The following is a 25531-nucleotide window of genomic DNA, read 5'->3' as shown; positions in this document are numbered from 1 at the left end:
AATCCCTTGGCACTTTTGTCAAAGACTGATATATGAGATGGTCATAAATAAAACACAGAGCATTTTTTGGTAAAAGGGCCAAAGTCTAACACAGTAAAGTGTGATATGGGTAAAAGCTTTTTTCTCTTAAACTGGTGTGATTTTTTTTCTCAGGCAAAGAGAGTTGTTGAAACACTCAGGTTTTGCCTTCATTGTCAAGTAGCTTAGATTTAAGTTGTGATACTATTATTTATGTTCCCCTATATCCATTCCTACTCTATATCTGATACATAGATTATAAGTTACTGCTCCTTTGGAGGCATGACATAGTATGGACCCCTTCCTTTGAAAAGAGGTGACCAGAAGTTATATGAGTTACATCTAGGCCAAAGCATTTAATTGCTAAAAGCCAGCTCTCCAGCTCTTCTCTCAGATTGTAGTAACCAAAAAAGCTATGTATAAGATCTAAATGATGGTGGAATCTGTCAGTCTTGGCTTAGAACTTATCACTTAGAAGCAGAGGCAACTCTCAAACTATATTGGACACATAGCATGAGCAAAGAAATACATTTAAATTGTATTAAGCTGTTCATATTTTGAGATTTCACTTTATTATAACATTATCTATCATATCTTAACATATCTAAATGTTATGTTAAATTTATTAAAATAGTGCTTTAAAAAGTATATTCCTGTATATACCCTGTTATTTAACTTTATGCTTTTAAAAAGTTCAATTACTTATACTTCTTTTTTAAAATTATAATCTTCTACTCTCTATTATTTCGTATCTTTTACTTTTTCCCTTGAACTAGATTCAATCAGGATCTTTGAAAGTAATCTATTCCTCTTTTGTGTTTGTTCTTAATCCCTTTTGGAGGCAGGGGGAGTATAGTCAGGACTTCCCTGGTAGTTTAGCTAGTAGAAAATCTGCATGCAGAGCAGGAGACCCCAGTTCAATTCCCGGGTCAGGAAGCTCCCCTGGAGAAGGGATAGCCTACCCACTCCAGTATTCCTGGCTTCCCTGGTGGCTCAGACCTGGGTTCGATCCCTGGGTTGGGAAGCTCCCCTGGAGGAGAGTATGACAACCCACTCCAGTATTCTTGCCTGGAGAATCCCCATGGACAGAGGAGCCTGGTGGGCTACAGTCCATGGGGTCGCGAAGAGTCAGACAGGACTGAGCGACGAAGCACAGCCCAGCACAGAGCATAGTCCACAGTGAGAGTGTTAAGTCTCTCAGGTGTATCTAACTCTTTGGAACGCCAGGGACTGTAGTCCTCCAGGCTTCTCTGTCCATGGAATTCTCCAGGCAAGATTACTAGAGTGGGTTGCCATTTCCTTTTCCAGGAGATCTTCTTGACCCAGAGATTGAAATGGGGCTCTTGCATTGCAAGCGAATTCTTTACCATCTGAGCCACCAGGGAAGCCCTATGAGTACAGTCAATATGGGCACAAATTTCTAACTATTGGGTCAGTTTGGTCAAACTGATTGGCTCAACTGAATAATGTGAAAAGATAAAAAAACAAATGTGATTGTAGGCATTACACGTAGAGTCCACACTAGAGTTTGTTGTTGCTGCTGCTTGCTTTTATGTCTTAGAACTGGTTTACTACAAACAGTGATTCTCTTATTACTGTTTTTATTGATGGTTTCTTAGCATAAATATGTGACTACATTTTTGTTGGTATTTCTTTACTTCTTCTGTGTGCCTCTATGATTTTTTGTTAAGGGGTGTTTATAATGTTTACTGATACTGGTACTGGTCATTTCACGCTACTGTTGCTTTGAAGAGTTGCTATTACTACAGGCATTAAAAAGTAGAGCTGGGAGCAAACATAAAAGTCACTGTTTCTCTTGAACATCATTTAACCTTTGAAGAGCAGCAAGCCCTCCAGGTGTAGAGCCAGAGGTCAGTCCTCTGCATTCTAGAAAAAGCCAAAGGTCTCTTACATTCATTAAATGGCCATTTGGGTCAGAGATCAGGCAATGATTCTTGTGCTACTTTGGTCCAAAATGTTAGTCAAATGCCACCTTTGTCTAATAGGAAATTGTCCACGTGCATAAACATACATTTACAAAATATCTACCAAATATTGAAATATAAGGTAGAACTATTATTTTCTTTTATTACTCTGGCACCCTACTTTTATTTATTCAACATTCTACAAACATGTACTGTACACCTATTATGTGCCAGCCACTTTTCTCAGTTCAGTTCAGTTCAATCGCTCAGTCATGTCTGACTCTTTGCAACCCCATGAATCACAGCATGCCAGTCCTTCCTGTCCATCACCAACTCCTGGAGTCCACCCAAACCCATGTCTATTGAGTCGGTGATGCCATCCAACCATCCCATCCTCTGTCATCCCCTCCTCCTCCTGCCCTCAATCTTTCCCAGCATCAGGGTCTTTTCTAATGAGTCAGTTCTTTGCATCAGGTGGCCAAAGTATTGGAGTTTCAGCTTCAGCATCAGTAGTCCTTCCAACAAACACCCAGGACTGATCTCCTTTAGGATGGACTGGTTGGATCTCCTTGCAGTCCAAGGGACTCTCAAGAGTCTTCTCCAACACCATAGTTCAAAAGCATCAATTCTTCTGTGCTCAGCTTTCTTTATAGTCCAACTCTGACGTCAATACATGACCACTGGAAAAACCATAGCCTTGACTAGACGGACCTTTGTTGACAAAGTAATGTCTCTGCTTTTCAACATACTGTCTAGGTTGGTCATAACTTTCCTTCTAAGGAGTGAGCCACTTTTCTAGCCACTTGAAATAGGTCAACTAGGGAAACAAAGTTCAGTGCTCTCTTACGGCCTACATTCTAGCAGATAAAGTCAGACAATTGGCACAATAAATAAGCTGATAATGGCTCTGTTAAAAAAAAAAAGCAGTGGGCTTTCCTGGTGGTCTAGTGGTTAAGAATCTGCCTGCCAACTCAAGGGACATGGGCTCCATCCCTGGCATGGGGAGATTCCACATGCTATGGAGCAACTAAGCTCGTGTGCCTACCGAACCTGACCTCTAGAGCCCGTGAGCCACAGCTACTGAGCTCGTATGCTACAACTGCCAATGCCCGCACCCTACAGCCCATGCCTCTCAACGAGAGAAGCCACCGCAATGAGAAGACCACACACTACCCCTGGAGAGTAGTCCCCGACTCACTCCAACTAGAGAAAGCCTGCGAGGAGCAACAAAGGCCCAATGCAGCCAAAAATTAAATAATAAAAAATAAAGTAGATTATAAAAAGAAGTAGTAGAACAGAATAAATTGGCAGGTTGCAATGTTAAAGTAGATGGAAGGTTAGCCTCATTGAGAAGGTGACATCTGATCAAAAACTTAAAAGAGGTGAGGCCATTGGCTAGGCACATCTTTAGGGAAAAGTCTTATAGGCAGATGGAGCAACCACTCAATGTGAAGGCCCGAGGGTGGAATACATCTGGGTCCTCAAACAACAGCAAGGTGGCCAGGTGACTGAAGTACAGGAGTAAGAGGTATCATAGGAAATGAGGGCAGAGAAGCATTCAGAGGAAGAATATCTCATAGCACATGTCGGATTTTGCCCTGAGAGAGATGGGGGAGCCCACACAGGGTTAGAGAAGAGGAATGACTTGCTGACTAAAGTTTTAAGAGAATAATTCTGACTGTTGTGTTGAGAACAGACCTTAGGGACTGGGTTTCAGCAATGAGGCTAGTTAGCAGCTTATTACAGAAATCCAGGGCAAGAAACGAATGAGGCAAGAAACTGCAAAAGTGGTAAGATAAGTTCACACTCTTGATAGATCTTTAAGGTGAGGCAACAGGGTTTCTGCATGGATTAGGGATGGGATGTAAGAAACGTTGTCAAGGATAGCTCTAAATTTGGGGGCCTAAATAAATGAAATTAAAAAAATTAGGAAGAAAGCAAACCTATAGTAATAACGTTTAATTCAGATTTTCTAAAACAAAAAGCTTGATATTCACTAAAAAGTTGATTCTGTGAAATGCAAAGCAGTGATGTCTGTATCAGGATTACAAGCAGGGATCAGGGCTAAGTTCAGCGGGAAGCACGTATAACCCTCTGTGTCCACCTTGTGCTGGCTGTTTGCTTGAAATTTTTCTTTTTGTCTTTTATCCATCCACCCCTTGCGTAACTAGGAAAATAAACTGCCCTAAATGATTCACCTTGCTCAAGAGCAAGGTGACAACCCATAGTAAATTAAGCATCTCCTTGTAAATGTAGTTCATGCGGTAGTTAAAATTTGCCCACATGAAAGTGACACTTATGAACACTTATGAGCGGTTACGAGCAGTTATGAACTGCTGTAGGCTGTGCCATTCTGTATATAACACATCTTTTACGAGTGTGTGGTCCAGTTTCCAGGAAAGGGATGCAGCAGAATGTGGTGAAAACTGCCTGTGATTTGGAGTTAGACTAGACTGTATTTGAATCCTGGCTTTGATAATCATTAGGTATGTGGCATTGAAAAATTCACTAAACCTCTTTGAACTTCACTCACTTTCCTTGCCTTTAGCCTTGGGACAATTTCCATGTTACTTGCTTTAAAGTAATTGTGAGACTTTAAAACAATGTATATAAAGTCTGGCACATGGCAGGTGCTAAGCATATGGAGATACTTTCCTAATATAAAATATAAAATTATCAATGTATGCTATTATATATTGTTATATAAAGTTATATTTTAATTTGTCAGTGCTGTATTAATAAGTTCTACATATTAATATAATAATAATATGAAAATGACATCAAAGGCAGATTCAAAGCAGAATTAATTGATGGTATGTATTTTATTAGAAGACGCAGGAAAGTTCTGGCTTGACATTTCAATATCTAGAGTTTTGGTGCCCTTTATATCACTAGTTGCTTGGAGAAAAGAGATACTGAAAATGTGTCAGCCTTAAACACATCAACAACTGATGGTAAACAAAGCAAGCAGAAACTGTTTCCTGATGTTTTGATGAGACCACAGGGGCTGGGAGAAACATTATTCTCTCCGAGGGCCACTTATAAATGGAATCTATGCTGTCAACCACCCTCTTGGGATCTTAAGACTGCCTGTCTCTGTCACAGCATTTTTCAGTGAAAGAACTTTGCAAACCTTCTGACACTCAGGAAACTTGGCATTTCAAACTAGATATCCCTGGTTTTAAAATTTCTCCCTTCTGCCATATTTTCTCTAACATCAATTGTTTGGGTTGGCCTTTGAATTCAAATTATAAATTAAATCCACATCCCAAGCATCAAATTAGGGTTCTGAAATGCAAGTTTTCATTTGTGAATCCCTGCTCGAAAAAAAAAGAGGTGATATCTGGGGACTTCAGATGAGCCAAAGCACTGCTGATTTTTCATACACTTCTGGAAAAGTTGAGGATGAATCAGACCACTCTCTGGCGCAGGCTGCAGGTGAGTGAACAGAGTCTAGATATCCTGGGCTCCTTTTACCAAACCAAAATCTGTGTGTAGCATTGTCATAGCATCATCTCATCAGTCCTGGAACAAGGCAGCTGCTACAGTCCCATTTTACAGATGAGTAAGCTGATGTTGAGAGAGATTGGGGAACAAGCCAAAGTCCACCCACCTGGTACTTGGTACAGCTAGGATGAGAACAGATCTCTCCTGCTTTCCCAGACAGAAGTCTCTCCCCGCATTTCTTCTCGTATTTCATTTCATCTTCCTATCCCATCTTTTCCCCAGAATACCAGGCAGCTTTTCTTGTCATCTGTCTAGGATCAACATTGCCACTCTGATGGTCATACTCTGAGAGGACTAAAGTAACCCCTAGTAAAGGCTGAAAAAGACATCTACAGAAGTTCTCCAAGTACACAGTGGGATGCAGTCATTAATAGGGGACTATCAATGCACTATTCTGAAGTCAACTTGAGTCTTTCAAATCATATGAAAGCTCTAAATATCTGTGGGGGGAATTAAAGCTGGTTATTTCCAGTAATTACAAATTATATCACTCCATTTTACACATGGATAGTTAAAAAGCCACCACAGGCTATAAAATCATTGGCTAATGAAAAGAACATCCTCAGGTTTTGATTTATTGTCCCTGCTATCAGAGACGACCACAGCCACCGTTACAAATGTGTAAACAACCTCAATGAAGGTTTAATGTGCTTTTATCACAAGCCTCCATTGTCGGTTGCCCCTGAGATGAAGCTTTGTGCCCCTGTGCATTGTGTAATTAAAATCCTTTCACTCAAAAGAGAAGCAGAGACAGTTATCAACTAAATTATGAAAGAACCAGGAAAAATCTTATATTACTAGCAAGAGCTGTGGTAGGAATTTTGATTTCGGTGTGGACATTATTAATTGCCACAGCGACCTCAGAGGCAGACTCCTCAGATACAAAACCTTCACGAGAGGCTGTGTCGAGGTGATAATAACTGATGATGGTGAACAGATACAGCTTCCAGAGCTGCTTTCAATTACCTGCTTTCCTGCCTGAGAGAGCTCAGAGGTTTCCTGGGAGGGCTGGCCTGGAGCTCAAAGAGTACAGTGTCAGCCAACATAAAAACAAGGTTGTGCTCACAAGCCCCATGACCTGACCCCAATCAGGGCACTCACAAAAGAGAAAGATGCAAATTCACTACCTCTTTCTCCAAGAGAACACTTGCCTGTGAGATGAGTCAAAAGACATTAAAATTCCTAAATATTTTTTGAAAGTTTCAAAACGAACAAAAACAACCACCCCCAGAGTCAATGATCTGTTTGATATTATACCTACAGGAAAGGTTTCCTGAAAATCAACTACCTCCCTTCAGGAAGAAATATTCTTTTTATCTAAATACCTCTCCTTACCACCTGATTGTGGCTGGAACTGATTGCCTGGTGTGGCAAAGCTCAGCAAAACCCAACTCTACGGAGTGAATTACTGAGACACAGACACTGAGATTAACCTTGACTACAGCCTGGCCTGCTCCCCTAAACACTATAAATTAGGTGATAAGAATGCAGATGTGTGGGGCTGCTGAAGGCAGTTTTCTCAGCTTCAAATCACCCAAGAAAATACTTTGCCTTTGAAGAGTTTTCATTGTTAGGGATGGATTCTGTTTTCAAAGAGAGAATGTCACAGCCATTGATTCTGTCTTCCTTATGTCTAGCTGTTTAGTGACTGGGTCGTGTCCGATTCTTATGTGGCCCCATGGACCAGGCTCTTCTGTCCAGGGGATTTTCCAGGCAAGAATACTGGAGGGGTTTGCCATTTCCTTCTCCAGGGGATCTTCTTGACCCAGGGATTGAACCCATGTCTTCTGCATTGGCAGGCAAGTTCTTTACCACTGAGCCATCAGGGAAGCCCTTCCTAATCTCTTAATCATTCCTAAAACCCAACCCTACTCTGACTCCACAGTCCATCCTACCTGACAGAGCCTTGCAGCCAACTGACCGAAGACAGTGACAGATTAAAAGAAGATGCAGCACATGTTCATCTTTCTCAAATCTGGATGGCCATGGTTACCCCTATCATTTTTCTCCTCCATTGTCTTTGTGGTTTATATAGCCCTTCCTTGGGTTTATAAATTCGAAATCAGTTGAGATTTCTCCTAGAAAGTAGACTTGTTAGTAACACACTTTTTCAAAAGTGTTTAAACACCACAAGATGAGGAGAGCCTAAAAACACAAAATTAACCTTGCTTTATACAGCTGCAGATGAAGAAGTAAAAATTGTTCCAATGTAGGTGACTCCCCTGGAGAGGTATTGTTCTTCAGTTACTTAAAAACCAGTCACTTTCTTCCAGTTACTCAGCATCTCAAATAACTACCAAAAAACAGATAACCGGCACAGCAGCTGACAGCCCAAGCCAGAACAAACAATAGGTTCGTGATTGCCTATTCATCCCATTTAAATTTATTTCCCCTGCGTTTATAGGGTATAGGTCTGAGGATACAACAAACCATCTGCAAAAGAAAGAGGTGAGCAGGCCCAGTTCCTGACCAAGGTAAATCTGTGAACCTCCGAGTCTGAGCTTGTAGAAAGCACTTGGGAGAAAGTGCTTCAGCCATACTTTCATTGCTAAGTGAGGACCAGGATCAGATACTGGGCTCTTCTGGACAGGCTAAAGTTGTCCAGCGTGTCTTGGTTGGGAACCAGAAAAATCAGCAGGAGTATAGAGAAAATGGGCTGTTTGTATTAATGAAAGTGCTTCGCTCTCAGAATCATTCATGCTACTTTCCACAATCCAACTGAACCATTAGTTAATTTACCTCCAACCCCCAGCAATCAAGTCTACTTTCTGGTTCAAAAGAATCAAGGAGTCAAAAAAGAATAAAGTGAAAATTGAAAAGTTCAACCACCTTTGAAACTCCAACTTTGGCATTACAATGGAATAGTTTACCTGTGAAGAATAAGTCTAAGCTGATAAAAGTAATCAGATACCACATTGAAAAACTATTAATAGTAAGGCTCAAAAACAGTGCTTCCAAAAGCCTGTGCTTTCCTGATTTCTTTTTTTTTTTTATTTACAGAATTACCTGATTATTTTTTTTTTTATTATCTTATTTTTTTTTTTTTTATTAGTTGGAGGCTAATTACTTCACAACATTGCAGTGGGTTTTGTCATACATTGATATGAATCAGCCATAGATTTACACGTATTCCCCATCCCGATCCCCCCTCCCACCTCCCTCTCCACCCGATTCCTCTGGGTCTTCCCAGTGCACCAGGCCCGAGCACTTGTCTCATGCATCCCACCTGGGCTGGTGATCTGTTTCACCATAGATAATATACATGCTGTTCTTTTGAAATGTCCCACCCTCACCTTCTCCCACAGAGTTCAAAAGTCTGTTCTGTATTTCTGTGTCTCTTTTTCTGTTTTGCATATAGGGTTATCGTTACCATCTTTCTAAATTCCATATATATGTGTTAGTATGCTGTAATGTTCTTTATCTTTCTGGATTACTTCACTCTGTATAAGGGGCTCCAGTTTCATCCATCTCATTAGGACTGGTTCAAATGAATTCTTTTTAACGGCTGAGTAATATTCCATGGTGTATATGTACCACAGCTTCCTTATCCATTCATCTGCTGATGGGCATCTAGGTTGCTTCCATGTCCTGGCTATTATAAACAGTGCTGCGATGAACATTGGGGTGCACGTGTCTCTTTCAGATCTGGTTTCCTCAGTGTGTATGCCCAGAAGTGGGATTGCTGGGTCATATGGCAGTTCTAATTCCAGTTTTTTAAGAAATCTCCACACTGTTTTCCATAGTGGCTATACTAGTTTGCATTCCCACCAACAGTGTAAGAGGGTTCCCTTTTCTCCACACCCTCTCCAGCATTTATGGCTTGTAGACTTTTGGATAGCAGCCATCCTCACTGGCGTGTAATAGTACCTCATTGTGGTTTTGATTTGCATTTCTCTGATAATGAGTGATGTTGAGCATCTTTTCATGTGTTTGTTAGCCATCTGTATGTCTTCTTTGGAGAAATGTCTGTTTAGTTCTTTGGCCCATTTTTTTATTGGGTCATTTATTTTTCTGGAATTGAGCTGCAGGAGTTGCTTGTATATTTTTGAGATTAATCCTTTGTCTGTTTCTTCATTTGCTATTATTTTCTCCCAATCTGAGGGCTGTCTTTTCACCTTGCTTACAGTTTCCTTTGTAGTGCAAAAGCTTTTAAGTTTCATTAGGTCCCATTTGTTTAGTTTTGCTTTTATTTCCAATATTCTGGGAGGTGGGTCATAGAGGATCTTGCTGTGATTTATGTCGGAGAGTGTTTTGCCTATGTTCTCCTCTAGGAGTTTTATAGTTTCTGGTCTTACATTTAGATCTTTAATCCATTTTGAGTTTATTTTTGTGTATGGTGTTAGAAAGTGTTCTAGTTTCATTCTTTTACAAGTGGTTGACCAGTTTTCCCAGCACCACTTGTTAAAGAGGTTGTCTTTTTTCCATTGTATATCCTTGCCTCCTTTGTCAAAGATAAGGTGTCCATAGGTTCGTGGATTTATCTCTGGGCTTTCTATTCTGTTCCATTGATCTATATTTCTGTCTTTGTGCCAGTACCATACTGTCTTGATGACTGTGGCTTTGTAGTAGAGTCTGAAGTCAGGCAGGTTGATTCCTCCAGTTCCATTCTTCTTTCTCAAGATTACTTTGGCTATTCGAGGTTTTTTGTATTTCCATACAAATTGTGAAATTCTTTGGTCTAGTTCTGTGAAAAATACCGTTGGTAGCTTGATAGGGATTGCATTGAATCTATAGATTGCTTTGGGTAGAATAGCCATTTTGACAATATTGATTCTTCCAATCCATGAACACGGTATGTTTCTCCATCTGTTTGTGTCCTCTTTGATTTCTTTCATCAGTGTTTTATAGTTTTCTATGTATAGGTCTTTTGTTTCTTTAGGTAGATATACTCCTAAGTATTTTATTCTTTTTGTTGCAATGGTGAATGGTATTGTTTCCTTAATTTCTCTTTCTGTTTTTTCATTGTTAGTATATAGGAATGCAAGGGATTTCTGTGTGTTAATTTTATATCCTGCAACTTTACTATATTCATTGATTAGCTCTAGTAATTTTCTGGTAGAGTCTTTAGGGTTTTCTATGTAGAGGATCATGTCATCTGCAAACAGTGAGAGTTTCACTTCTTCTTTTCCTATCTGGATTCCTTTTACTTCTTTTTCTGCTCTGATTGCTGTGGCCAAAACTTCCAACACTATGTTGAATAGTAGTGGTGAGAGTGGGCACCCTTGTCTTGTTCCTGATTTCAGGGGAAATGCTTTCAATTTTTCACCATTGAGGGTGATGCTTGCTGTGGGTTTGTCATATATAGCTTTTATTATGTTGAGGTATGTTCCTTCTATTCCTGCTTTTTGGAGAGTTTTAATCATAAATGAGTGTTGAATTTTGTCAAAGGCTTTCTCTGCATCTATTGAGATAATCATATGGTTTTTATCTTTCAATTTGTTAATGTGGTGTATTACATTGATTGATTTGCGGATATTAAAGAATCCTTGCATTCCTGGGATAAAGCCCACTTGGTCATGGTGTATGATTTTTTTAATATGTTGTTGGATTCTGTTTGCTAGAATTTTGTTAAGGATTTTTGCATCTATGTTCATCAGTGATATTGGCCTGTAGTTTTCTTTTTTTGTGGCATCTTTGTCTGGTTTTGGAATTAGGGTGATGGTGGCCTCATAGAATGAGTTTGGAAGCTTACCTTCATCTGCAATTTTCTGGAAGAGTTTGAGTAAGATAGGTGTTAGCTCTTCTACTACATAATGATCAAAGGATCAACCCGAGAAGAAGATATAACAATTATAAATATATATGCACCCAACATAGGAGCACCGCAATATGTACGGCAAACACTAACGAGTATGAAAGAGGAAATTAATAGTAACACAATAATAGTGGGAGACTTTAATACCCCACTCACAACTATGGATAGATCAACTAAACAGAAAATTAACAAGGAAACACAAACCTTAAGTGACACAATGGACCAGTTAGACCTAATTGATATCTATAGGACATTTCACCCCAAAACAATCAACTTCACCTTTTTCCCAAGTGCACACGGAACCTTCTCCAGAATAGATCACATCCTGGGCCATAAATCTGGTCTTGGAAAATTCAAAAAAATTGAAATCATTCCAGTCATCTTTTCTGACCACAGTGCAGTAAGATTAGATCTCAATTACAGGAAAAAAATTGTTAAAAATTCAAACACATGGAGGCTAAATAACACGCTTCTGAATAACCAACAAATCATAGAAGAAATCAAAAAAGAAATCAAAATATGTATAGAAATGAATGAAAATGAAACAACAACCCAAAACCTATGGGACACTGTAAAAGCAGTGCTAAGGGGAAGGTTCATAGCATTACAGGCTTACATCAAGAAACAAGAAAAAAACCAAATAAATAACCTAACTCTACACCTAAAGCAATTAGAGAAGGAAGAAATGAAGAACCCCAGCGTTAGCAGAAGGAAAGAAATCTTAAAAATTAAGGCAGAAATAAATGCAAAAGAAACTAAAGAGACCATAGCAAAAATCAACAAAGCTAAAAGCTGGTTTTTTGAAAAAATAAACAAAATTGACAAACCACTAGCAAGACTCATTAAGAAACAAAGAGAGAAGAACCAAATTAACAAAATTAGAAATGAAAATGGAGAGATCACAACAGACAACACTGAAATACAAAGGATCATAAAAGACTACTACCAGCAGCTCTATGCCAATAAAATGGACAACTTGGATGAAATGGACAAATTCTTAGAAAAGTATAACTTTCCAAAACTGAACCAGGAAGAAATAGAAGATCTTAACAGACCCATCACAAGCAAGGAAATCGAAACTGTAATCAAAAATCTTCCAGCAAACAAAAGCCCAGGACCAGATGGCTTCACAGCTGAATTTCCTGATTTCTTAAACAGTGTATACTTCTCAGTGAGCATTTTCAACATGGAGTCTAAAATCTCAGTTATTGATGCAGAAATAGAGGGTATACAGGTCTATCAACTGTTAGGCACTGGCCCAGGGGTGGAACAAGACCAAGAGCCATGACATGTTCACATGTATAGACAACTATAGAGAGGGAGACAGATAAGACAGGTCACTGGAGTAAGACACCCATGGAGAGAAAGAAGATCAAGACAAGAATATGATGCACAGAAGGTGAGGGTGGGATGTTTCCAGAGAACAGCATCGAAACATATATATTATCTATGGTGAAACAGATCACCAGCCCAGGTTGGATGCATGAGACAAGTGCTCAGGCCTGGTGCACTGGGAAGACCTAGAGGGATCGGGTGGAGAGGGAGGTGGGAGGGGGGAATGGGATGGGGAACACATGTAAATCCATGGCTGATTCAGGTCAATGTATGACAAAAACCACTACAATATTGTAAAGTAATTAGCCTCCAACTAATAAAAATAAATGAAAAAAAAAAAAGAATATGACGCACAGCACCTCGATAAGATGAAAGAAAACGGCAGGTTCCCATTTATGAGTTGCTGAGGTTCAAAGTAAGGACCTTTTTAAAGTCTTGTTACCAGACCCAGAGTCCAAGCTCAGAACACATCTGAAGTGTTTTTTAGCCAAATAATGTGCTAAATCCGAGCTTCCCTGGTGGCTTCCATGGTAAAGAGTCTGCCTGCAATGCAGGAGACCCAGGTTCGATCCCTGGGTCAGGAAGATATCCTGGAGAAGGAAATGGCAACCCGCTCCAGTATTCTTGCCTGGAAAATCCCATGGACAGAAGAGCCTGGCGAGTCCCAGTCCATGCAATCACAAGGAGTCGGACACGACTGGGCGACTAACACTTCAATGTGCTAAATTTAGGGTCCTTAAAGTGTTTTCTACTTAGGAAGCAACTGGTCCCAGGATACTGAATAAGCTGAAGCTTTTCTTGGAGAGTCAGACAGTCACAGCTGTTGGCAGAAGAAGGCTCTTCCATCAAGAGTCAAGAATATTTATGCCAGGATGATCATCTCTCAGTACAGAACTGGCCTTGAAAAATGATTTCCTTACAAAGTCCTTGATGTCATGGTCATTTGTCTCTTTCTTATGAAGACCACATAAGTCACCTAAGTTGCAGTGTCTCCTTGACAGTGAAATATTGCTTGTTTTTTGCATAAATAATTAGTGAATTACAACTGAAGGAAGTAGCCTCTGTGTAAGTAATTTTTGCATCCTCCAAAACCATTTGCTCTGTTACTTAACAGGGTCTTTTGACTTTTCAGCACCTTTCTAGGCATTATTTACGTTTTGTAAACCACACAGCAGTACTCTGGGCACTGCTTTTCTGGTTGTCTAAACCATACATTCATTGACTCATGGATCAACAGAAAAGAAATAATCAATATCATTTCTAGAATTCACATTAAGCTGTCTTGAAGAAGGTTCACTCCAAAGCTTGTAAGTGCCTTTTCAACATTATTGAAAAATGACATATTTTTAGATGTGAGACCAGGGTCAAATTTCCCCCAAACTTTCCTTAATGCTACTTTCAAAGCCCTTCATCAGTGACGCCTGCCTACCTCTCTAGCGTTGCTTCTCTCATTCCCACAAACCCACCCTAGTTTTAAATAAATTGTTGCTGTTTAGTCGCTAATTCATGTCCCACTCTTTTGCCATCCCATGGACTGTAACACACCAGGTTCCTCTGTCCATGGGATTTTCCAGGCAAGAATACTGGAATAGGTTGCCATTTCCTTCTCCAAGGGGTCTTCCCAATCCAGGGATCGAACCCTGATCTCCTTCATTGGCAGGTGAGTTCTTTAACACTGAGGCATGAGGGAAGCCCAGCTTTAAACATACCAAACTAATAATAGTTTCCCAAACATGATATGTTGGGCTTCCCTCGTGGCTCAGACAGTAAAGAATTCCCCTGCAATGTGTGAGACCTGTGTTTGATCCCTGGGTTGGGAAGATCCCCTGGAGGAGGGCATGGCAACCCACTCCAGTATTCTTGCCTGGAGAATCCCCATGGACAGAGGAGCCTGGCGATCTACAGTCCATGGGCTTGCAAAGAGTCAGACACGATTGAGTGACTAAGCACAAACATGATATGCTATTTCAAATGACTGTGCCTTTGCACATGCTGTATTCTTTAGCTGGAACATTCTCCCCTGGCTGAAGTTTCTCTCCTGCTTCTACTGGAAGATTCCAAGCAGCCATCACCCACTGCTGCAGACACCTGTGACTTGCCTGGATGCTACCTGAGCAGCTCTATGTTTATGCCTGTCACCTGCCATTGTTGGTTACTTATCTGCCTAAAACGCGAGCTCCCGGAGAGCACTCCTTCTACCTTCCGTTCCAGTGCTGTCCAATGGAAATATCATGGGAGCCACATACACAATTTAAAATTTTTTAGTAGCCACATGATCAAAAGGAAAGGGGAACAGGTAAAAGTAATTTTAATAATATTTTATGTAACCTAGTAGATCTAAAATATTATTTTTTCAACATGTAGCCAATATAAAGAACTATGAATAAAGACTTCTACATTCTTTTTTTCCCATAGTGAATCTTTAAAATCCAGCATGTATTTTACACTTAGGGCACACGTCAGAATTGTGTTTGGCCCATCCACTACTGAACTGCTCAACAGCCAACATATGGCTTATGGTCACCATGTTGGACTACAGAGCTCTATGCCATTGCTTCTCGGGCATCTGCAACCCAGAAGATACTCAAGAAATGATGCTGACAAACAAGTTTCCAGCACAAGCAACATTAATTACTACATCTTTAGTGTCATAAGGTTGAAAATTCCATGTATGTCATTATGATAAAAATTTTAAAAGAAAATCTTCCTGTAATCTCTGGGTTCTTGAAAATTACTCGGTGCATGGATTGATTCAGTTAATCATGTCTCATAATAAGTAACAGTATGACCAACAATCTTACTGTGCTTCAACCTTCTCCATAATGTGTGGAATAACTTAGGAAGAGAATGCTTTTCCAAGAGTTAATTGTCTTCTTAGGGCCCACAGATTCCCACAGGGTCCAGAGATATGCAAGCTTCTTTGACTCTAATTTGCTTAATTTTCTTTAAAATGTCTTCTGTCAGATCAGTTGCTTGGCCATAATCCTGTTCACTTCCTGCACCCTTTCTGTTTCTCAGGGATTACTCTGGTTTTCAGCTTACCTAACATAGCAGAGGTAGAGCCAACAGCACAAATGAAGCCCCATCTACCACATATCTAAATACTTACAAACCATATGAACAAACTGTTAAATAAAATACATTCATCTTTCACTGTTAAATAAAATACATGCACCCTTCGCCAAAGACAAACATATACCAAAAATACCAAAATTCAAAATATACATGTAAGGTTATGGTTTTTTTATGTTCTATTAACAGGCCAATGATATTTAGAAGAGTAATGAAAATAAAAATGTATGATTGGTAATTGTTCACTTAAAATACAAAAGCTATTTTTCTTGAAGATATACTGTGTTATCATAATCAAGGTTTTCATGTAGTTTGTGTTCTGCTGAAAGGAATGATTGAAAGCAGGACTCAGCAAGCATTTTCTGTAAAAGACAAACAGTCAGTATTTTCAGCATCGTGGGTCACACAGTCTGTTGCCACCACTCAACATTGCTGTTGTCATGGGAAAGCAGCCATAAGCAACACATAAGCTGTGACTGGGTCCCAATTAAACTTCACTGATAGACATTACAGACAGAATTTCATATCATTATTTTATACCACAAATATTACTGTTCTTTTGATTTTTTTCCAACTATTCAAAAATATAAATACATCCTTAGCATGCAGACTACAAAAACAGGTGCATATTTGGTCTGCAAGGCATAGTCTGCTGAACTCTGATATAAATAATTGAAAAACAAAATGCAGCTGATTTCAAAGTGTGCAAAGTTTGAGTCTAGTATAGAATATGTAAATCAAACTAAATGTAAACATATAAAAATAAATAACTTCTCATGCTTTCAAAAAAGTTATTTTTATTTTAAAATATTAAAATCAACTACTAAAATAGGCAAAATACACATTTCAATCATTCAATATAAAATTTTAACTTAAAATTATTTAAATATTTCAGAAATTCTCAGTTTCCATTTCAGTCCCCATAATCCTTAGTTTTTTTTAATGCCAGTGCCAAATATGGTCCGTTTTCAGCTTTTATTTTAAATGGAAGGTCTTTATTTTAAGCCCCTTCTGTTCACTTCCCAATTCTAATTAACAATTTGTACACTTGAGAAATACAGCATGGTTTATTTTAAGACTAATTTTTTTCAGTGTCCTACTTAATTTGTACTCAGCCTGAGAAATTAGAGATAACAGCTTTTAATTACTGAAAAACAGATCTACAAAATGTTTAGGCATGCCAAACATTTCGTATATCCTTTGACTAATATGAATATCTCAATTTATGATCTATTTCAGTAAAACTCAAATATGTATGATTGTCTTTTGCTATAAAGTTGTATCTTGGAACATTCTGGGAGATGATGCCAATGGGAAAAGAAAAATTAACACAGGTAGATAATGATAATACATATATTCTATTATTACATTAATTTGCAAAGGACTTCCATAGACACTATTTCTTTTAATTTTTAAAAATTCGTGATTCAGAAGTGCCCCTATACTTGATTTCGTTCTCCCCGTAGTACTTCTGGCTTCACTCAATTGATGGAACGCTACACGTCTCAGCTTGAAATTCCCTTCCTCCGTGAAACCATCTCCAGTTTTATAAAAGTCCAACCTCCATGTGACCAATGCTCCTTCTATCTCATTAAACTAACCGAGCTGTTTGGCAAGAGCTGGATCACATCTGCAGACTGTGACCTTCCTAAGGGTTAGGACCGCAATTTTATTCACATTTGGATCTCAGCAGCCAGCATGATGTACAGCAAGTTACACATTCTCAGGAAATAAATGACCAGGTCATGTGTTCATTCAACAAATATTTGTTAAATGCCTTTTATGTTCCAGCTAAGGTCCTTTCTGGGTGCTGTAGATACAACAGTGAAACAAAAGAGATAAAACCCCTGCTCTTGTGGCGCTGTCGTTCTAAGAGGGAAGACAATCAACAAAACAGATCAGGCAAATGTACTGCATGTTTGATGATTGCAAGCACCATGGAGAAAAATCGAGCAAGGAAGGGCATAATGAGTGTTGTTGAGACTGGGTTACCTCACTGAGAATGTGACATTTAAGTAAAGACTTAAGGAAAGAAGGAAACGAACCACACAGATACCTGGGGGAAAGAAGGGAGGGAGGATGCTTGGTCTGTCAAGGCCAGTGTGGCTGGTACCAGGTGAATGAGTGAGAATCAATCTGGGTAGAGGTCAGGGGAGAGACAGGCATTCAGATTCACAGTCTCGAAGATTAGCAAAGACTGAAATCCATTGGAGGGTTTTGAGCAGAGTAGTGACATATTCGATTGAGGTTTTAGCAAGATTACATTCATTAAAAGAATGTACATGTGGAGAAGCTGATGCATAAAGAAAGCATTTTGCCTGAACACATATCAACACTTGGAAAATGTGGGACGAGAATTTAGGCTTCCTAACCTGTCTGATAGTTCTCAGGAGTATGAATATGGTTGAAAAGAACGATTTTTGTTTCCCTGTAAATTGTTCATTGATTATGTCTAGGGCCAGTTGATTACTCACAAGAGAAAGAAATCGATCAATTCTGATATTTTAACTGGATAATCCCAACTTTCTACATATGTTGAATATTTAAAATTGTGCATTTTTTTGGCATTGTCCAGACAACACATTTGGATGTGAGATAAACTGTTCACTTTTCATTTAGCTGCCCTTAGGTTATTTATGTACCAAATTGGTCTCTTCAGTTTTATTTACGTTCATGACAAGTATCACTTGGGGGCAGTTATCCATGAATTTGAAAGTTATATGACATTCATTTATAAAAATAATTCTACATATATTTATACATAAGTATTATAATATCAAATGAGAATTTGTTTTATTTTCCTTCACCCTCCTCCCAACATCTGAATCCTTGGGTACAGATTGTCAACCTGATGTTTAGGTTATATAGACATAACACTGATCACCTACCTCCCTGAAATATTATCTCTGATCTTGAAAGGAGAAAGAATATTCATTTGTACAGCTGACAAATGGTATATAACATGAGGTATTATCAGCATTACAATACTGCTAAATTGCCATTATTGAAATAAAACTTCTGAATAGCACATTTTTATTATTTAACACTTCACTGGCAAAAGGATATCATGGATGATGGTTAAATAAATTATTGAAATAAATAAAAGTGATGACAGAATGAGGATTTAAACAGAGTAGGAGCTACAAATATTTAATGAATTTTCATTAAAGACAATGGACTGAGAAAGAACCCTGAAAATTGTCATCGATCTCATTAAACTTTTTAAAATTTCAACGTTATTGATGTATAATTGACATGTAAAATAGTAAAATATTTAAAGTGTACATTGTGATGATTTTATATATATATAAATACACACACATTATATATTTATATATACACACACATTGTAAAAGGGTTCCCCTCCATCTAGCTAGCTAATACATCTATCACATCACATATTATTTTATTTTAGTGAGAACATTTAGCTCTACTATCTTAGTAAATTTCAGTTATAAAATAGAGTGCTATCAACCATAGTCACCATATTTTACATTTGATCCTCAGATTTTATTCATCTCATAGCTGGAAGTATGTACCCTTTCACCAACCTCTCTCTATTTTCTGCAAACCTCAGCCCTTGGCAACCACTTTTCTACTCTTTGTTTCTATGAGGTTGACCTTTTCAGATTCCACACTGAAGTGAAAACCACACATTATTTGTCTTTGCCTGATTTATTTCACTCAACACAATGCCCTGGAGTTTCATCCACATTGTTGCGAGTGGCAGAGTTTTCTTCTTCCTCATGGGTGAATAATATTACAAATATATCTGGATACATACCCAGTAGTGAGATTGCTGAATCACATGGTAGTTGCATTTTTAATTTTTTGAGGAACCTTCATACAGTTTTCCATAGTGAAAGTGAAAGTGAAGTCACTCAGTTGAGTCCGACTCTTTGCGACCCCATAGGCTGTAGCCTACCATGCTCTCTGTCCATGGGATTTTCTCGGCAAGAGTACTGGAGTGGGTTGCCATTTCCTTCTGCAGAGTATCTTCCAGATCCAGGGATCAAACCTGGGTCTCCCACAGTGTAGGTGGACACTTTACCGTCTGAGCCACCAGGGAAGTCCTTTCCATAGTGGCTGCACCATTTGCATTTTCTACGAACAGAGGAGGAAGCTTCCCTTTCTTCCACATTCTCAACAACACTTATCTCCTCTCTTTTTGGTAACAGCTGTTTTAACAGGTGTGAGGTATACATTGTACTTTTAGTTTCATTTCCCTGATGACTGGTAATATTGAGCCCCTTTTCATGTATATGTTGACCATCTGTATGACTTTTTTTGAAAAATGTCTGTTCAATTCCTCTGCCTAATTTTTTGATCAGGTTTTTTTTTTTTGGGGGGGGGTCTATTGAGTTGTATGAGTTCTTTATACATTTTGGACATTAACTCCTTATAAGATATATGCTTTGCAAATATTTTATCCATTCCATAGCTTAACTTTTCATTTGGTTTATGATTTTCTTTGCTATGTAGAAGCTTTTTATGATGTAGTCTGTTTGTTTCTTTTAACTTTTGCTGTCTTTGCTTTTGGTATTGTATCCTGAAAGTCAACATCAGGACTAATAAAGGAGCCTATCCCTGTGTTTTCTTAAGGAGCTTTATGGTTTCAGGCCTTCAGTCTGTTCAGTTCAGTCACTCAGTCATGTCTGACTCTTTGCAACCCCATGGACTAGACTGCAGCATGCCAGGCCTCCCTGTCCATCACCAACTCCGGGAGTTTACCCAAACTCATCTCCATTGAGTCGGTGATGCCATCCAACCATCTTATCCTCTGTTGTCCCCTTCTCCTCATGACTTCAATCCTTCCCAGCATCAGGGTCTTTTCCAATGAGTCAGTTCTTTGCATAAGGTGGCCAAAGTATTGGAGTTTCAGCTTCAGCATCAGTCCTTCCAATGAACACCCAGGACTGATCTCCTTTAGGATGGACTGGTTGGATCTCCTTGCAGTTCAAGGGACTCTCAAGAGTCTTCTCCAACACCACAGTTCAAAAGCATCAGCTCTTCAGTGCTCAGCTATCTTTATAGTCTGACTCTAACATCCATACATGACCACTGGAAAAACAATAGCCTTGATTAGATGGACCTTCATTAGCAATGTAATGTCTCTGCTTTTTAATATGCTGTCTAGGTTGCTCATAACTTTCCTCTCAAGGAGTAAGTGTCTTTTAATTTCATGGCTGCAGTCACCATTTGCAGTGATTTTGGAGACCAAAAAATTAAAGTCAGCCACTGTTTCTCCATCTATTTGCCGTGAAGTGACGGGATCGGATGCCATGATCTTAGTTTTCTGAATGTTGAGCTTAAGACAACTTTTTCACTCTCCTCTTTCACTTTCATCAAGAGGCTCTTTAGTTCTTCACTTTCTGCCATAAGGGTGGTGTCATCTGCATATCTGAGGTTATTGATATTTCTCCCGGCAATCTTGATTCCAGCTTGTGCTTCCTCCAGCCCAGCGTTTCTCATGATGTACTCTGCATATAAGTTAAATAAGCAGGGTGACAACATACAGCCTTGATGTACTCCTTTTCCTATTTGGAACCAGTCTGTTGTTCCATGTCAAAAACACTGGAGTAACAGGCAAATTTGGCCTTGGAGTACAGAATGAAGTAGGGCAAAAGCTAATAGAGTTCTGCCAAGAGAACGCACTGGTCATAGCAAACACCTTCTTCCAACAACACAAGAGAAGACTCTACACGTGAACATCACCAGATGGTCAAAACCGAAATCAGATTGATTATATTCTTTGCAGCCAATGATGGAGAAGCTCTATACAGTCATCAAAAACAAGACTGGGAGCTGACTGTGGCTCAGATCATGAACTCCTTATTGCCAAATTCAGACTGAAATTAAAGAAAGTGGAGAAAACCACTAGACCATGCAGGTATGACCTAAATCAAATCCCTTGACTATACAGTGGAAGTGAGAAATAGATTTAAAGGACTAGATCTGATAGACAGAGTGCCTGATGAACTATGGATGGAGGTTCATGACATTGTATAGGAGACAGATATCAAGGACATCCCCAAGAAAAAGAAATGCGAAAAAGCAAAATTGCTGTCTGAGAAGGCCTTACAAATGTGAAAAGAAGGGAAGGGAAATACAAAGGAGAAAAGGAAAGATATAACCATTTGAATGCAGAGTTCCAAAGAATAGCAAGGAGAGATAAGAAAGCCTTCCTCAGTGATCAATGCAAAGAAATAGAGGAAAACAACAGAATGGGAAAGACTAGAGATCTCTTCAAGAAAATTAGAGACACCAAGGGACAATTTCATGCAAACATGGGCTCAATAAAGGACAGAAATGGTAGGGGCCTAACAGAAGCAGAAGATATTAAGAAGAGGTGGCAAGAATACACAGAACTATACAAAAAAATGTCTTCACGAACCAGATAATCACAATGGTGTGATCACTCACCTAGAGCCAGACATCCTGGAATGTGAAGTCAAGTGGGCCTTAGGAAGCACCACTAGGAACAAAGCTAGTGAAGGTGATGGAATTTCAGTTGAGCTATTTCAAATCCTGAAAGGTGATGCTGTGAAAGTGCTGCACACAATATGCCAGTCAATTTGGAAAACTCAGCAGTGGCCACAGGACTGGAAAAGGTCAGTTTTCATTCCAATCCCAAAGAAAGGCAATGCCCCAAAAATGCTCAAACTACCTCACAATTGCACTCATCTCAAACACTGGTAAAGTAATGCTCAAAATTCTCCAAGCCAGGCCCAGCAATATGTGACCCATGAACTTCCAGATGTTCAAGCTCGATTTATAAAAGGCAAAGGAACCAAAGATCAAATTGCCAACATCCACTGGATCATGAAAAAAGCAAGAGAGTTCCAGAAAAACATCTATTTCTTCTTTATTGTCTATGCCAAAGCCTTTAACTGTGTGGATCACAATAAACTGTGAAAATTCTTTAAGAGATGGGAATACTAGACCACCTGACCTGCCCCTTGAGAAACCTGTATGCAGGTCAGGAAGCAACAGTTAGAACTGGACATGGAACAACAGACTGGTTCCAAATAGGGAAAGGAGTACATCAAGGCTGTGTATTTAACTTATACAAGGCTGCCTATTTAACTTATATGCAGAGTACATCATGAGAAACGCTGGGCTGGAGGAAGCACAAGCTGGAATCAAGATTGCCGGGAGAAATATCAATAACCTCAGATATGCAGATGACACCACCCTTATGGAAGAAAGTGAAGAAGAACTAAAGAGCCTCTTGATGAAAGTGAAAGAGGAGAGTGAAAAAGTTGTCTTCAAGCTCAACATTCAGAAAAGTAAGATCATGGCATCTGGTCCCATCACTTCACGGCAAATAGATGGGGAAACATTGGGAACAGTGGCTGACTTTATTTTGGGGGGCTCCAAAATCACTGCAGATGGTGATTGCAGCCATGAAATTAAAAGATGTTTAGTCCTTGGAAGGAAAGTTATGACCAACCTAGACAGCATATTAAAATGCAGAGACATTACATTGCCAACAAAAGTCCGTCTAGTCAAGGCTATGGTTTTTCCAGTGGTCATGTATGGATGTTAGAGTTGGACTATAAAGAAAGCTGAGGGTAGAAGAATTGATGCTTTTGAACTGTGGTGTTGGAGAAGACTCTTGAGAGTCCCTTGGACTGCAAGGAGATCCAACCAGTCCATCCTAAAGGAGATCAGTCCTGGGTGTTCATTGGAAGGACTACTGATGCTGAAGCTGAAACTCCAATACTTTGGCCACCTTATGCAAAGAAGTGACTCATTGGAAAAGACCCTGATGCTGGGAAGGATTGAGGGCAGGAGGAGAAGGGGCCAACAGAGGATGACATGGTTGGATGGCATGACCTACTCATTGGACATGTGTTTGAGTGGACCCTGGGAGTTGGTGATGGACAGGGAGGCCTGGCATGCTGCGATTCATGGTGTCACAAAGAGTTGGACATGACTGAGTGACTGAACTGAACTGTTGTTCCATGTCCAGTTCTAACTGTTGCTTCCTGACCTGCATACAGATTTCTCAAAAGGTAGGTCAGGTGGTCTGGTATTCCCATCTATTTCAGAATTTTCCATAGTTTATTGTGATCCACACAGTCAAAGGCTTTGAAATAGTCATTACATTCACATCTTTAATACATTTTGAGCTGATTTTTTTGTGTGGTGTAAGGTGGAGTCCAGCTTCATTCTTTTGCAGGTGGCTGTCCAGTTTTCCCAAACCATATATTGAAGAGACTAATGTATACTCTTGCCTCCAGTATATATTCTTGCCTCCTTTGTCATAAATTAATCAACCATCTGTGCATGGGTTTATTCCTGGGATCTCTATTTTGTTCTCTCTATTCTTATGGAAAAACTCAAATGAACTTTTTGGCCAATCCAATAATTAGTAGCTTGTGTCTAGACATACCTCTCTGGGCTTAATCACTCACTGACTCTCCAAACACATCTCTCTCAGACCACTGAATTTTAAGTTAAGCATCATCTGATACAAGCTAAGCTACACTGTCACCCTGCCCACATCTCTCACCATACTTGCTAACCTAGGCGTAGTCAGACCTGTGGATTGCATGGATCAGCGATATTTTAGAAGACAGTTTTTACTGTTGTTGTTAGTGACAAAGGCTACTTCATGGATTGCCTTACTTTTATTTCACTAAGCAACAACAATTTTAATGTACCAATTTCTAGAATCACCATTTCACTCTGTGGTTTTTACTGGGCCAATGACTTGTTCAAAGTTAGTTATTATGGGCTCTTCATTACTTAAGACTCAGTCTTCTGATCCAAGGTCAGTGTTAAGAACTGCAATTTAGTTCTAAAAAAACCATAGGTCTGCTAACCAAAAATCATCATGATTAGATTTCTGAAACAAGGGGAAAATGTGGTGGGGAGAGACATTAGAAAGTGGGCTTGAAGGGGTGCAAGAGAATGGTTAGTCATGGAAGAAGAAAGAGGTAACATCCTTATGGCAGCACAAACCAGCTAGAAAAGGATGACTAGGTAAGTAATAATTAGGATTCTGTGAAAAATAATAGAGGCTACGACAAACATAGATGATACTTGATGAAAATCACTCTATTGGTGCATTTAGAAAGTGAAAAGTCTTGATCAAAGGAGTTGGAAGGACTTAAGCGAAGAGGAGATGCTAGAGATGGTGGTTAGAAAGATTGCTGGTAAGGTCAGGAATTAGACAAGAATCATAAAGTTGGAACAGAAATAGAGTGAGGTATCTGAAAAACAAGTAGTGAAGGCAGCAAAGTGCTATTTGACAAATAAGTTAGAACAAACATTCAAAGCCATCAGTGAGCACTCACTAATTCTGGGCTACTGAGGCATAGATTTTCAATACCATTAATTTGGCAATTAATCATATGCTGTCTTGTGACATTCTTTATATTGTTTGAACAGTTACTACTTCTTGCATTATTGAGCATATCTGATTACACCATCTCTTCAGGACGTTCTGGGACTGAGGGCATTTCGGGTGAAGATAGCTGGTGGGAGTGAAGTCTCAATTCTATGTGAGATGGAAAAAAATTCTGGTTCTTGAACAAATTTTGTCTGGAAGATGGTCTATATGCCCCAATTCTATGTAGATTATGCAAGCAAAGTGTCTAGTATGTAGGCTTGTATCTATTACTTGATGGTAGTGAGGAGATACTCAAGTGAACTAAATTACAACAAACAGGTTGTAAGGTTTCAAATGGGATTAAAATTTCTGACAGACGGTAGGAGAATATTTAAAGGAGGCTACAGAATCTTCCCTAGAAGACTTCAAAGTACCTGGAGATAGTTTTGACATGATAAAGATGGGATTTCAAATGCCAGGCTGTCACCCAGTGCTTTTCTGTGCAAAATTTTCAGTGGTCTCCAGTGAAATGAGAAAAACAAACAAACAAAAAAGGCAGCACAATAGGTAAGGATGCAA

The sequence above is a fragment of the Cervus elaphus genome, chromosome 19, assembly GCF_910594005.1.
Source record: "Cervus elaphus chromosome 19, mCerEla1.1, whole genome shotgun sequence".
Lineage (NCBI taxonomy): Eukaryota > Metazoa > Chordata > Mammalia > Artiodactyla > Cervidae > Cervus > Cervus elaphus.
Note: the sequence above shows the minus strand (reverse complement) of the source record.